Source organism: Pelophylax lessonae (genome assembly GCF_965119305.1).
Source record: "Pelophylax lessonae genome assembly, chromosome: 5".
Taxonomy (NCBI): domain Eukaryota; kingdom Metazoa; phylum Chordata; class Amphibia; order Anura; family Ranidae; genus Pelophylax; species Pelophylax lessonae.
This window is the reverse complement of record NC_138772.1, coordinates 76,297,116-76,313,304: the sequence shown is the minus strand read 5'-3', so window position 1 is coordinate 76,313,304 and position 16,189 is coordinate 76,297,116. Positions and strand designations below refer to the sequence as shown.

The 16,189-nt window shown below is 41.1% G+C and overlaps 1 protein-coding gene across 10 annotated transcripts in view; it reads right to left on the bottom strand.

The window, feature by feature from the left end:
- The window catches only part of KIAA1217, a 958,874-nt gene that overhangs the window by 133,939 nt on the left and 808,746 nt on the right, over window positions 1–16,189 (bottom strand). Inside the window, exon 1 of one of the 10 annotated variants that reach the window (XM_082258352.1) lies at window positions 8,174–8,325. The exons of the other annotated variants lie outside the window; for them this stretch is intronic. The gene's annotated coding sequence lies outside the window, so the exon portion shown is untranslated. Of the gene's footprint in view, window positions 1–8,173; window positions 8,326–16,189 lie in introns of those variants that run through there. 10 annotated transcript variants of the gene reach the window in all.

The following is a 16,189-nucleotide window of genomic DNA, read 5'->3' as shown; positions in this document are numbered from 1 at the left end:
CCACTGACACCAATGATGGAGCACTATTCTTCCCACTGACACCAATGATGGGGCACTATTCTTCCCAGTGACAAAAATGATGGGGCATTATTCCTCCCACTGACACCAATGATGGGGCACAATTCCTCACACTGACACCAATGATGGGGTACTATTCCTCCCACTGACACCAACGATGGGACACTATCCCACCCCCACCCCCATACCAAAGATAAGTCATTGTTTTTTCCCACTAACTCCGTAGCTCCCAACTGTCCCTAAATTCAAGAGACTGTCCCTATTTTGGAACAATGTCCCTCTGTCCCTTTTTCCTCCTCATTGCCCTTCATATTGGTCTGATCTATACAGTTGTATATAAAATGCACTATTTATCTTTGAAAAAGTGTTTCCCAAACCTCTCATCCAATTTCTACATTGCTGCATTTGTAAATTTCACGGAGCAGTATAAAGGAATAGTAGTGATAAAAAAATAAAAAAGCACTTGTGGGTTTAACTAATCTTTTTTTGTTTAATTCTCCTTTAAGGGGGCGTAGCAGGGGGTGTGCCCTATGCCTATATACTTTTGCTAATAGGTGTCCCTTGTTCCCATCTCAGAAAGGTGGGAGGTGTGCTGATGCCAGGACATTTTCTACTCCCATGGACCACAATGTGGCCCCTCTAAAGTTTGAAGAACAATTAACTGGCCCTTTGTTTAGAAAGTTTATAAGTGAACCGCCCAGCCCTGCTGCTGGCAGGCTGTAAAAGACTATGAGAGTCTGACAGCTGATGTACCTGGAGGCTGCACAGCGTATAACTTAGGTTTATGCAATATACGTCCAGGGACTCATGCTTGGGATGCAAGCAGTCTGCATTCATCCTTTGGCACATACTGCACTATACTGTCCGACACCTGTGCCGAAATGCCAGAGTCTCAAGCATCGGGGATAAACACCCAGTGTGGAGGAGGACTTAGCCTTAGCTTTAAAGAGGAACTCCACTTTCATTTTCTAAAAATGCATTGCAATATGGCTACCTGGAGCTGTTCTGTACACAGAATGTATACTGACCACACTCTGGATCAACTGCGGGTATAGGATTGTGTATATATGGGATTGTAATGTTGGGTTTTCTTTACTGTTTTTTGCTTTTTATTGGTTGAGTTGGATGGACCTGTGTCTTTTTTCAACCTGACTAACTATGTAACCCCAGAAACATAATTTCCTGCTTGTGTGATTGGCTCACTGATTTTCCCAGAAGTCTGCCTAAGGCTTGCCATACATTATACAATTTTCTTACAATTTTCTGTATAATTTTCTTTAAATTTACATTCAACTATGTAGTACAAAGGCCTGGATACAATTGAAAGTGAAGCTTAGTTTTGACCTCATATTATATGGTTTTTGGTAAATCTAACAGAAAATTGTGCAAGAGAATTGAACATGTATGGCCAGCCTAAAGGCCCTTACACACGTGCAGATTGTCGGCCGAAACTGTTCGGCCGCCGAACGATCTGCCGATTTTCGGCTTGTTAGTATAATGCTTCCGACAGCCAACAGCGCACTTTCGGCCGAACAGAATCTGTCGTGCAAGCATTAAAATTTGTGTATGCCGACACCAGAACGGCCGATTGTTCGCCAGTCAGTACAGATTTCGGCCGACAGACAGCAGATTTGCAAGACTGGGCATGCTCAGAAAGAAAAAAGACAAGGAAAGTTAACCATCACATGACATCACTTCTGCAGTCGGCTGTTGTTGGCCGACAAAATTTGTGTGCAGTCTTTTGCACTTTTCAACAGACACGACAGCCCTCGGAAAAAAGACGGCCGATCGTTCGGCCGACGATCGGTGCGTGTGTACGGGGCTTTAGATACAAGTCAGATTTCCGGAATCCCCTGCAACAAAAATTTAATTTTTGGTCTGCAGCTGCACAGCTGACTGATAATTAATTATGAAACCATTCTCATTAGACCCACTCAGCACAGAGGCACAGAGGAACAAACAATGATATCTTCAGCATTACAAAAGGTAGGAATCTGCAACAAAGGCTGTTATAATCCTTGCAATGTACAGAGATCACCCAGAGGGGAATGTTTTTTTTTCTCCAAAAAAGTGGAGTTACGCTTTAAAGTATCTTGCAGAGCTAGACTGCAAGGAGACGGTGGACAGCATAGTAAGAGTAAAAACAATATTATTGCTGAACAGATACCACATTCACTATAAGCTCTAAGCAGCAGAAAGTAAATTTCACCTGTCATCAATGCAGGGAAGTCACAACTGAGAAAAGGCATCACTGATAGCTGCGATAACTACACTCGACACTTTGCCTTATAACGTGAAGGCCGTCATGTCCAGGAAGCAAGGGGAGAATATGATCCATGTCTGCGGCTATTTTAAATCAGCACTAGACATCTTCCTGATCTTGAATGTGTCATTGAGCATCAGTCAAGAACTGACTACAGCCAAAATGATATCCTACGGTGTTGTAACATTCAGAAAACAAGCTGCAAATTATTAATAACAAAGTATATTGTGATATGTCATGATACACTGCACAGATGTAAGCCATTTATAGAGAATGTTGAAATACTCAGTCTCAGCGCGTCCTGGTAGATTCTAAAAACAGTAGTTCTATAACTGCTTCACCTTTGTGCTGAGGCCTAAAAAACAATAATCTTCTGTGTCCTGTTCACATTAAAATTGTGCTGCAGGTGCACGGCTGCAATTATGTGCTTAGTACCGGACCTCTCTGTCCGTGCCATTCTATGCACCACAGCTGAGCTTTGTGGTATAGCCAAAGTTTTTTTACTTCTCTTTGGAGTCACAGGAGTGCATTTATGTTACAGACCCCCTTTACTCAAGAAGAGTATGTCCGCCACATAAGCTTCCCTTGCCCGATACCAGCACGATCCAAGATCCTTTAGCCCACCCAGTCATTTGTCGAGACATCAGTGTAGGGTGGTAAGAAGCATGAGACTGTTTATTCAAACACAGGCACAAAGAGATATACACTCAGGGTACAATCCCCCCTTCTTTGCATTATTGCACAGGGTGGGGTAAACTACAATCAATAACATGACACAGGTATCTTCAACTTTCCAACAGTAGACAGTCTTTAAGAATGGCTGCATGGAGAAATCCCCTCTACCATCTAGCAGCTAATCCACATGCACATATACATCCCATAATAGGTTGATCCCAAGGCAGACAAACAATAGAATAATGGGATACAGGCACTTAACAATAACAAACCCCACCCCACTTTAAACTATCTAGCAATTGTCTATGAGATAAACTCCTACAAGCAGCCTGAAAAGGTCAAACCAATTTATCTTCATATATTTCCTGAGGGATATTGTTCATAAATATTACTGTCCTAAGTGAAAAAGCCCCTTCATTATTTTAACACAAACCACCCATATACTGTAGAACCCAGGATAACCTGGGGTAACACTAAATTCTGAGTCTGGTGTGGTTGTACAGTGAGTCTGGTTAGAGCAGCAACGACTGTGGTTCTCAGTCACCCTATGCCCTAATAGAAACAGGGTGACGTACACATAGGAGGGGGCCAGGGGAGCTGAACAAGGAGTTTCCCAACCTCTCTAAGGTAATCTGGGTTCCACAAGCTCCCTGCCCAAAGTGACTCCCGTCACAATTTACTTGTGCTCTACTGTGACCTAGAATCAGCCCGCTGTCGGCTGACGTCATAGAACTGCTCCAGACACTGGAAGGATCCTGACAATATTGTCAGGATCCTGCCCTGCGTTCTTAAAATGCAAAGGATTATACATGTGCAATTTGTTTAGTTACAAATTTGTTTTATTTGTTCGGCATATTCGTTCATTCAGGAGTATCCGAATGAATGAAAGACTCTTTTGACGAATGTGTGTGAACGAATTGTGAGAAAGAACAAAAATCCAAACGAAATAACGAAAATCTGAACGAAATACAATTCAACCTACGAGTTTAACAAATCGATTACATTGGGAAAATGTAGTTTTCATATTTCCGTTCTTTCCAACTCTTCGTTATCGCTGAATATAAAGAAATACCTAATGAATATATTCCGATTAATTCCGATTCATTCAATTATATTCCGATTCATTCAATTTTTGGATGGGCAGTGTTAGTGTGTTATCTCTGGCCAATGAGCTTGTCCCTTATTTCCTTGTGTGTTTTTCTGTGTCAGACTAAATTCCCTGTAAAGTCTCACTGTTTTGTTGGATTTGTTGATTACGAATACAACCACCAATGTCCGAATGAATGAAGGGTCAGAGCCGAACTAACGAATGCCGTATCTAAATGAATGGAACGTAACAAATACGAATGCATCCGAAGTTACAAATTATCTGAAGTAACGAATGCCGCATCTAAATGAATAGAACATAAAGAATACAAACGCATCCAAAGCGATGAATTATCCCAACTAACAAATGCTGCATCTAAATGAATGGAACGGAATGAATGCATCCGAAGTTACGTATGATCCGAAGTAACAAATGCAGATCATAACAAATGATCTGATAAAAAAAAAAAAAGAACAATAAAACAAATTCAGATCTGTAATTTCAACTTGGAAACATAAAAAGTGACTGCAGAAAATAAGAGTAGTCCATCTAGCCTGTTTTTTTTTTTTTTTTTTTATGCATGTTTTGTTTAATTTTTTTATTTAAGTATAGATCTAGGTTTGTCCCAGGCATGTCTGAAGCTAATAAACAGATCTGAATACAGCATTTTAATATGCTCTGGGCCCCTTTACATGGCTCCATTTAGCTGTGTAAACCACAAGAAAATTTTGTGTCCATAGTTTGATTCTGAAGGGTAACACGTCAACACTGACCGCCAACACAAGGGAACATTTTCCACAAACCAACCATCTAGGGCACATGTGTCAAACACAAGGCCCACGGGCAGAATGCGGCCCTCCATGACATTTCATGTGACCCTCGCACCTCTCCTGCAGCTGTGGCAACTCCCTCATCTCTGGGGGTGCAGTTTGATGTAAGAGAGGGTGACAGACTTTTGATTCCTGATAATGGGGGGAGCCGTTGACATCTGATGTAAGGGGGAATAGGGTACTCTTGACATCTAGTTTTACAGATACAACTGGCCCTTTGAGGGCAACTATAATGCGGCCCGTGATGAAATTGAGTTTGACACCCCTGATTTAGAGGGTTTACTATTACATTGAGCACTCATGTGGAGGACACCACAACTTTTACTGTCTACCTTTATTTTCAGCAGTTTTTATTCATTTCAAGAATAAAACTGGCATAATTATATAGGTTTTTGTTAACAAAATGATTTGCCCTGTGAACCACAACAGTGGACCAACACCAGATGACATGGCTCCCCAAATCATCACTGACTGTAAAAATGGTTGTATTTCATTTGGAAATCAAGGTCCTAGAGTCTGGAAGAAGAGTGGATATGCACTTAATCCAAGTTGCATGAAGTCCAGTGTGAAGTTTCCACAGTCAGTGATGATTTGGGGAGCCATGTCATCTGATGATGTTGGTCCATTGTGTTTTATCAAGTCCAAAGTCAGTGCAGTCCTCTACCAGGAAATTCTAGAGCACTTCATGCTTCCCCCTGCTGACCAGCTTTATGGAGATGCTGATTTCATTTTCCAGCAGAACTTGGCTCCTGCCAAAAGTACCAATCGCTGGTTTAATGATCATGATATCACTGTGCTTGATTGGCCAGCAAACTCGCCTGACCTAAACCCATAGAGAAGCTGTGGGGTATTGTCAAGAGGAAGATGAGAGACACCAGACCCAACAATGCAGATAAGCTGAAGGCCGCTATCAAAGCAACCTGGGCTTCCATAACACCTCAGCAGTGCCACAGGCTGATCGCCCCCATGCCACGCCGCATTGATGCAGTAATTCATGCAAAAGGAACCCCAACCAAGTATTGAGTGCATGCTATACTGCACATTGACATACTTTTCAGTAAGCCAACATTTCTGTATTAAAAATCCTTTTTTTTTTTTTTTTTTTTTTTATTGGTCTTCAAATATTTAAATTTTCTGAGATGCTGAATTTTGGGTTTTCACTAGCTGTAAGCCATAATTAAAATTAAAAGAAAGAATTGCTTGAAATATATCACTGTGTGTAACGCATCTATATAAAATATAGGAGTTTCACTTTTTGAATTGAATTACCAAAATAAATTAACTTTTGATGATATTCTCATTTATGAGATGCACCTGTATTAACCACTTGCCGTCTGCTCACTCGAGCACTACTGCGGCAAAGTGGTTGGTTATCGTCTGGCGACGTAGACCTACGTTGCCAGACACTCCCCTTTCTCAGCGGCCCGCGCGCGCCGCCAGAGGCTCGCTCCCGCTGTGTTCAGTCACAGCGGGAGTCAGGCCAGGGGAGGAGCAGCGGCGATCGCCGCTGCTCTTCCCCGATCGTCGGGGAATCGAGTGTGGAGATCCGCCTGCTTGTGTAAACAGAGCGGGCGGATCTCCTAAGTGACAGGCAGGGTCAGATTGCAGGGTTCAGCATAGCTGAACCCTGGATCTGTCCCTGTGTCACACAGTCACCTTCCCCCACACACGTTAGTAAGCACCAGGCATACATTAACCCCTCCCTCTCCAATAAAATTAACCCCTTCCCTGCCAGTGTCATTTTTACAGTAACAGTGCATATGTATAGCACTGATTACTGTAGTAATGTCACTGGTACCCCGAAAGGTGTCAAAAATGTCAGTCAGGTGTCCGATCTGTCGCAGTCCCGCAAAAAAAAAAAAAAAAAAAAAAAAAAATCGCAGATCGCCGCCATTACAAAAAAAACACCAAAAATGACAGAAATCTTTCCCTTAGTTAGTAAACGCAATAACTTTTGCACAAACCAATCAAAATACGCTTATTGTGATTTTTTTTACCAAACATAGGTAGCAGGAAACAAACTTGCAAAAAATTTTAAATAATTTTGATTTTTACATTTTTTTGGGGGGGAATTTCATGTAAAAAAAATGTGAAAAATATTGTTATTTTTTTTCAAAATTTACGCTATTTTTTTGTTCATAGCGCAAAAAGTAAAAATTGCACAGGTGATCAAATATCACCAAAAGAAAGCTCTGTTTGTGGGAAAAAAAGGACGTAAATTTCGTTTGGGTATGGCGTCGCACGACCGCGCAATTGTCAGTTAAAGTTGCACAGTGCCGAATCGCAAAAAGTGGCTCAGACGTAAGACAGCAAAATCCTCTAGTGGTAAAGTGGTTAAACTAAATAATATTTTATAGATAGATAGATAGATAGATAGATAGATAGATAGATAGATAGATAGATAGATAGATAGATAGATAGATAGATAGAATATATATATATATATATACATATACATATACACACACACACACACACATATTAACCATATATTGTTTTTTAAAGTACAAAGATAGGCACAAATTTAACCTGCACAAATATACAGTCCATATGAAAGGTAACATGGATGCAAAATTGTAAGGGGTAATTGGTGGGACTTATATGGAGATATATATATATATATATATATATATATATATATATATATATATATATATATATATATATATATATATATATATATACTGTATGTGTACATATTAGTCAAAACAATGTTTGAAGTGTAAGCTACACACTCTGGATGGGTTGCCATCACCAACATCATTACTTGTCCTTTATGCTGGTGTTGAGCAACACATATCACACAACATTTACAGGTTATACTGGTCTATACATCAGATCAAAACAAGGGGCAGTTACGAAGGACAGATGGATGGAGGGATGTTTGTCTGAAAGAGGGACTGTCCTACAAGCTAGGTCTGTTGGAAGCTATGGAAATGCAGCATCTTGATAGATGATCTTGAATATTAATCCAGTAGAAAAAAAAAGTAAAATAATTAACAGACCAATAGATTATACACAAAATCACAAAGAAACAAAAATAACGATATATAACGATATATAACCCTAACGATATATATCTTCACAGTCACTGAGAATGCAGTTCTGGTTATCGCAGTGTTCCCGAGTTGCTGTGAATCTAATCGTGAACATATTTTTGTTTTTTAACAAATAAAAGGCAGGAACCTCCAGACAAATATCTGGAATTCCCAGCTACATAATAACAGCTGCAGGCAAAAAAAGACAAGAAAGAGAGTGCTAGTGCCGGGGCAAGGTATACAAAGCAATGTATAGACTCACCTTACATATCAGTTGGATGTCAGGCTGGGAAGAGCACAGGCAGACTGACTGAGCATAGTGCTAGAATGAAGTGAGCAGACGGTGATCTCTGCTCTACATGTGATCTCTGCCTTCTCCTGATTCTGCAGCTCACACACACACATATACACACACATATACAGAGTTCAGCGAGAGAGGCGGACTCCGATCGCTGCAGGCAGCACTGTTTCTCATTCACCCCATGCAGCCTGCAGGGTAACAAGGAATTTGGCTCCCTTGTATCCTTGGATGCAGGCATCATTCTGAAGTTAGCACTCCACAGAATGTCATTCCCGTATACCTTATTATTATTATTATTATACAGGATTTATATACCACCAACAGTTTGCACAGTGCTTTTACAAGATAAAGGGAGAGAACAGAATTGCAACATACGATAATTCAGCAGAAGAGAGTTAAGGACCCTACTCATGAGAGCTTCCATCTAAAAGGGAGGATCAAGTGATATATGAGATAATAGCTGCGAGGGATGAGTTGTTGGAGAAAGTACAAGCTCAGGCATAGTAGGAGATAGTGATTGAGGTAGGGAGGTTTTAAAGGATGGGAGAGGCTCTGGAGAAGTCCTGGAGGCGAGGAGTGGAGGAAGTGACGAGGGGGCTACACAGCAGGAAGCCTTGGGAGAGGAAAAGGGAAAAGTTTGGTTACATAACTTGGGACAGAGTTGGATGGCTTGGTATGTTTTCATTAGTACCTTCCAAACTTTGAACTTGGCACACTGAAGCGAACAAATGTGCATGACCTATAAACCCAGGGGTATGCACATCACAATATCCTCTTCAGCTCTGGAGGGTTTTACCCCCTTCGTGACCAGGCCATTTTTTGTTATTTAGCACTGCGCTTATTTTAACTGGTAATGGCCCGGTATTGGAACGCTGTACCCGAGTGAAATTTGTATAACTTTTTCACACAAATAGAGCTTTCTTTTGGTAGTATTTGATCATCACTGTTTTTTTTTGTATTCTTTATTATATAAACAAAAAAAGACCACAAATTTTGAAAAAAAAAAAGAAAATATATATATATATATATATATATATATATATATATATATATATTTTTTTTTGTACTTTGTTATAAAACATTTAAAATAAAAAAATGTAAAAATCAAATTTCTTCATAAATTCAGGACAAAATCTATTCTGCTACATGTCTTTGGTAAAAAAAAAAAAAAAAAAAAAAAAAACAATATGTGTATATTAATTGGTTTGCAAGAAAGTTATAGCGTCTATACAATATGGTATATAAACACTAGAATATACACTAGAATTTTGATTTATTTATTTTTTATACTAGTAATGGTGACGTATAGTGTGACAGTGCAGTGGACAATCTGACACTAACTGACACTGTGGGAACTGACTAAGGGTTCAATTACACTTGCTTCGACTTCAACACACATTAAAGCGCCGCCGCCTACCGCTTTACCATGCTTTTTTAATGTTTTTTTTATACTTCTGCAAAGCTTTTGTGATGCTTCAGTGGTGCTCCGATGATGCTTCGTGGTGATTTTTTGAAGCTTTAATGAAGCTTGGCAGATGCTGTGTGTGTGTGTTGATATCTCATACCTGCAATTTCTCCAAAATAAAGTGAAACTAAAGCTAAACAAAAGCCACTCAAAAGCTGTAGGTGCTTCAAGCGAGCCTTCTATGGAGGCTTTGAAGACGCTTTGAAGCAGCACTAAAGCGACATAGGGGAATCGTTTTTGAAGCAAAGCAAAGCAAACACTAGGTGTAAACAGGACTGTAAGCTAACCATTTTATATAATGACAGGACTTTGACTGGTGTTCAGAGAGCTTTTAAAAAGCTTGTCTGAAGCCATGATTTGAGGCAAGTGTAAACGAGCCCTAACTGACATTGACATCTCCAGTGACACGAATATAGTGAAACTCAGAGCAGACCAGAGAAATCACACACCGCTCAACTGATGACAAGAACTTAATTTACCTAACCTAACTAGCATCCTATCTTGCAGGGCGTTACAACGTATAGACAACTTTTGCCTCAGGGTCAAACATAAGCAGATGAACTTCATGGCTGTCAGCTGCACCTGATTTCCAGGGACTGCCCCTAGTAATAAAGATTTATCCTTGAAAACCATTGTCCCACATTTAATCAGTGTCTCTGCCTACCTGTTGGTGTGGACAAGTAGAAGGATCACAAAAGCAGCCATTAGCTGGACTCTGAAGGAGCTAGCTCCAGCATCGATAGAAAGTTTAGTGTGGGGAGCAGCAAGCAGTTTGAATAAAAGCAGAACTTCAGTCCTCAATCATCTGAGTTGAATGACAGCCAGCATCATTCTAACCCATTTCCTGTAAGCCCATGCTGTCATGGACCCACCCCACTGTGACTGGACAGTAAGAGAAGCAGCACAGGGATGAGATCATTCTCTGTCACTCTGCTTTCTCCTTCAATCAGAATGCTCCTTGTCAACACATGCCATCTTCCACCCTGAGCTCTGCTGTACAGGGACTGCAAATGATTGATATCAAGTCAAATATAGCTACTTACACTACATTAGAGAAAAAATGATGTATTCATGAATGCAGAGCCATATTAATTTGCGTCTTTTATATCTGCCTAGAGTTCAGCTTTAACATTTTAGCTGCTAAGCCAAGTGCTAACTAAGCTGACAACTTTAACTATTATTATTATTTTAGAGACAGTGTACTGTAAGTGTGAATACACAAGTTCTAAATTCTATGTACGATTTAGTGATACAGGCATTCCTAACTTCATATAACATACAGGAATAGCAAACGCCACATAGTGAGGATACAGCAATGTCAGCTTCCATGTAAAATGCAAGGACACAGAACTATATTTAAGACACAGTGTTGCAATACATATTCATATTTAAGTAGGGGGAATCCAAAACCCACCCCCTATTTATTTCACACAGGGATGCCAACTTTCATGTAAGATGCATGAATTCTGAACTACATGTAAGACATAGGGATACAGGGATGCCAACTTTCAACTTTCAAAGATGCTGGAATGCTAAACTAGATTTAAGATTAGGGATACAGGGAAGCCAACTTTCAGGTAGGATGCAGGAATACTAAACTACATACATAGTATGTAAACTTCTGGAGGGGATGATAAGGGACTATATCGTAGAGTTTGCTAAAGACAACAACATCATCAGCAGTAATCAGCACGGGTTTACAAATGGGCGTTCTTGTCAAACCAATCTATTAACATTTTACGAGGAGGTGAGCTGTGAGCTAGATAGGGGGAGACCAGTGGATGTGGTGTACTTGGATTTCGCTAAGGCGTTTGATACAGTTCCCCACAAGCGCTTAATTTATAAAATAAGATCTGCAGGTATCGACAGCAGGGTTTGCTCTTGGATACGGAATTGGCTTAAAGGGCGTATCCAAAGGGTGGTAATAAACAGCGCATACTCAGACTGGTCTGAGGTAGTAAGCGGGGTGCCCCAGGGCTCAGTCCTGGGACCAACCTTGTTCAATTTATTCATAAACAACATTGAGGACGGCATCAGTAGTTCGATATCAGTTTTTGCAGATGACACAAAATTGGCCAGAGCAATAACTGCACAGCATGAAGCAGATATCCTACAGAATGACCTGGACAAAATTACAGAGTGGGCACGGACATAGCAAATGAGGTTTAACGTGGAGAAGTGTAAGGTTTTGCACTTGGGGACTAAAAACATAAAAGCACAATACACGTTAGGAGGGGAACCCTTGGGGGAATCAAAAATGGAGAAGGATCTGGGAGTCTTGGTTGATGATAGATTAGGCAACAGCATGCAATGTCAAGCGGCAGCTGCCAAAGCCAGCAGAATATTGGCATGCATAAAGAAAGGGATGTATTCCAGAGATAAGACTATAATCCTTCCACTTTATAAAACTCTGGTCCGACCGCATCTGGAGTATTCTGTCCAGTTCTGGTCGCCAGTCCTCAGGAGGGATGTGTTGGAGCTGGAGAGAGTCCAGAGAAGGGCAACTAAACTAATTAGGGGATTGGAGGACCTTGACTATGAAGAGCGTCTACAATCGCTCGATTTATTCTCCCTGGAGAAGAGACGTCTGAGGGGGGACATGATAGCAATTTATAAATATCTTAATGGGGATCCCAGCTTAGAAAAAAAGCTGTTCATTCGAAGGGATTGCATGAGGACTCGAGGGCATACAATGCGATTAGAGGAGAAGCGTTTTAACCTCAGGCAACGTGGGGGGTTCTTTACTGTTAGGGCTACAAGATTGTGGAATTCTCTACCACAAGAGGTGGTTTCTGCGGGTAGTATGGTGGCTTTCAAAAGACTCTTAGACTTACATCTCAAGGATCAGAACATTCAGGGGTATGTGAGATGATTACAGCCACACACACCTACACAGGTTGAACTGGATGGACTATTGTCTTTATTCAACCTCACCTACTATGTAACTATATGTAACTATGTAAAATGTAGGGATACAGAGATGTCAGCTTCCATGGTTTACCAGTGGGGTACAGCAAGATGCAGGAATGTTGAACTACATGTAAGATGGGATACAGGGATGGCAATTTCCAAGTAAAATGCATTCATTCTGAACTAAATGTGGGACGCAGGGATACAGGGATGCCAACTTCCATTTAAGATGCATGAATTCTGAACTACGTGTAAGATGTAGGGATACAGGGATGCCAACTTCCATGTAAGAAGCATGAATTCTGAACTACATGTAAGACGTAGGTATATGGGGATGCCAACTTCCATGTACAACGTATGAATTCTGAACTTCATGTAATATACAGGGATGCCAACTTCCATGTAAGATGCATGAATTCTGAACTACATGTAAGACGTAGGGATATGGGGATGTCAACTTCCATGTAAGATGCATGAATTCTGAACTTCATGTAAGACACAGGGATGCCAACTTTCATGTAAGAGGTATGAATTCTGAACTACATCTAGGACCTAGGGATATGGGGATGCCAACTTCCATGTAAGATGTATGAATTCTGAACTTCATGTAAGATACAGGGATGCCAACTTCCATTTAAGCTGCATGAATTCTGAACTACGTGTAAGACGTAGGGATACGGGTATGCCAACTTCCATGTAAGATGCATGAATTCTGAACTACATGTAAGACGTAGGGATACGGGTATGCCAACTTCCATGTACGATGTATGAATTCTGAACTTCATGTAAGACATAGGGATACAGGGATGCCAACTTCCATGTATGATGCATGAATTCTGAACTACATGTAGGATCTAGGAATATGGGGATGCCAACTTCCATGTAAGATGTATGAATTCTGAACTTCATGTAAGATACAGGGATGCCAACTTCCATGTAAGATGTTGGAATGCTGAACTATATTTAAGATTAGGGATACTGAGATGGCAACTTCCAGGTAAGATGCAGGAATACTGAACTACATGTAAAATGTGAGGATACAAAAATGCCAACTTCCATAGTTTACCAGTGGGGTACAGGGATACCAAAATCCACTTTAGACCAGTAGGGTTACAAGTATACAAAACTGCATGTAACACAAAAAGAAATACTCCATGTCGCACCAGTGGTCATACAGGAATACCAAATTCTGTGCCAAAATCCATACATAAGTGGCAGTGATACAGGGCCATCTAAACCCATGATCCACACAGTGTGGAAACACGTGATGTTTAAAAATACAACACTTCTAGTGTTGTTGTAACCTCTCATTGACAAGGAAAAGGCATGCCAGAGCAGAAACATTTCATTTTCCTGGTTTAAGACACTCGACACAAACCACATTCCCCTCCCAACATGATGTTTTTCCTAGCCAGCTTCCAAGCATGAGCACAGCAGCCATCGTTGCCCGTCTCCTGCCCTGGAAGCCGCTGACTGTCTGCTGTGTAACTTTCCTCCAAGCAGACTGCGGTGTGCGGAGATATGCCTGCACACATGGAGGGAGAATAGCCGGCATTTTAATAACCCTGAACCCGACAAGATATGTCATGATCACTGAGTGGAATTCAAATAAATACATTTGTGATTTAACCTAATGTGAATTTTTCTAAAGGTCACGGTGGAGAAGGGAAAAAAATGGGTCATCGCGGTGCATTGTGGTAGAGGAGCACAGAGGGCTTCAGGAAAACACAAAATTGCTTCAAAAGATTCTCCACTCAGATATTTTATATTTAGTAGTGCTGTGAGGGGAGTGAAGGCTCGGTATAAATATTAGTGTTACCCCTAAAGCTCACCATGATCTGACTCTACAATCTACCAACAAGTATGTAGTGCAAGGGCCTGGCCTGAATGGATTTAGGTTTGTCCTCATATATTGTAACTTAGTTTTGGTAAATCTAAAGGAATAGGCACAGAGATTTTCATACCATATGATGAGCTTAGGTGGTCACACCTTACTCTGCCCACTGATGAGAATTGGCAATGGCTGTTACAATACTGCAGTCCGATTACCCATTATGAAATGCATCTACTGGCCTGCAGCAGAATGACGACATCATCTTAGTTTTGGCAGTCGATAAACTTGAGCTAACGTCTGCTTAAAGTGGTAGTAAAGTCTTCTTATGGGCTTGTACATACAGATAACCTTTTAATAAGGCTTACCCGACCCGTAGGTACAGTGAATATCTTCTAAACATGCACCATTTAGAAGATATTCACCAACCGGAGCAACCGGTGACGTCACCGTTACATGAACAGTAGCTTTGCATTCAAGCCACACTGAGTGTACCATCAATGCAGAGAGCACTGAGCCGTGATCGTGACTCCCATGCAGATGCGCAGGAGTGACATTTTTACAGCTCGGCCATTCAAAAGAACAGAGATCGCAAACCCAGAAGGAGGAGCAGGTGAAGATGGAAGCCCTGGCAGCGGTGAAAGTACACCACTGGAGGGCTCCATTGGAAAGGGAAGTCTGTCATAATGTGCTAGTATGTGCTGTGTTCTAGTGCATTATGGAATTAACCTGCAGGCTATTTGTTCTTTTCTTTTTTTTTTTAAGAGTTTACTACCTCTTCAATAAAGCAGACCTAAACTCAGAAGTGGATATCTGCTACAGTATGGGGAGCATTTAGAAATGTGAATTGTGCTTAAAGCGGAACCCTAAAGGGGAAGTCACTCTTTTTGTCCCGTCCCCCAACATTTGGACGGGACATTGGACTTTTTTCGTGGGGCTGTAGCGGGTCCCTAGCTTTCCAGTTGGATCACCTAGATAATTCCACCAGAAGTTTTCCCCCTCCACTCCCTGCCCACAACCTTCTAGGACACAGGTCCCATGAAGCTGCGGAACCATTCAAAGAACGCAGCGTGGCTCGCACATGTGCATTAGAAAGTCGGCTATGAAGCCACAGGGAGTTACAGCCAGTTTCCCACACTAAACATGCTGGCACTGGGGACCCAAAAACCAGTGAAGAACAGGCCTGGGTGAGGACCATGCTGGATCCTTGGACAGATAAGTGTCCTTTTAGTAAAAGTCAGCAGCTACAGCATTTGTAGTTGCCAAATTTGATATTTTTTTTTTTACGAACAGGCTGAAGATCTTCTTTAAACAATACCCTGAGAAATGTACCTTTTATCTTGTTTCCTTGAATAAAATCAGTGGACTTCCTGGTATGTGAGTGTGCCTAGGCACTCCTGCAACCTACAGCCTCATAGCTGTATATCTGCACTGTGAGATCTAAGGCACTGCTGCCTCTGACTAGTATCAGGAGATTTGTAGTGAGACTTTGTGTGGTCACTCTGTTCACTGTTCTTGCAGAAAAGCAAGCCACTCCCAAGATGGCTGCCTCCAGAGACATAGTACAGAACAAAGAAATAGGTAAGTTAGTAATAGAGAAAGATCAGCTGCAGGGTAAACAGGCAATACTGGTGACTAGTCCTTTGTTTGCCTTTTTTTTTTCTTTTTTATGCACAGCTTCCGAGGTTTAGTTACTCTTTAACACCTCCCTGTTGGGTCTATAGCAGAATGTTGGTCAGGCGGTGGCTTTCCCATCCGTCATATGACGTCC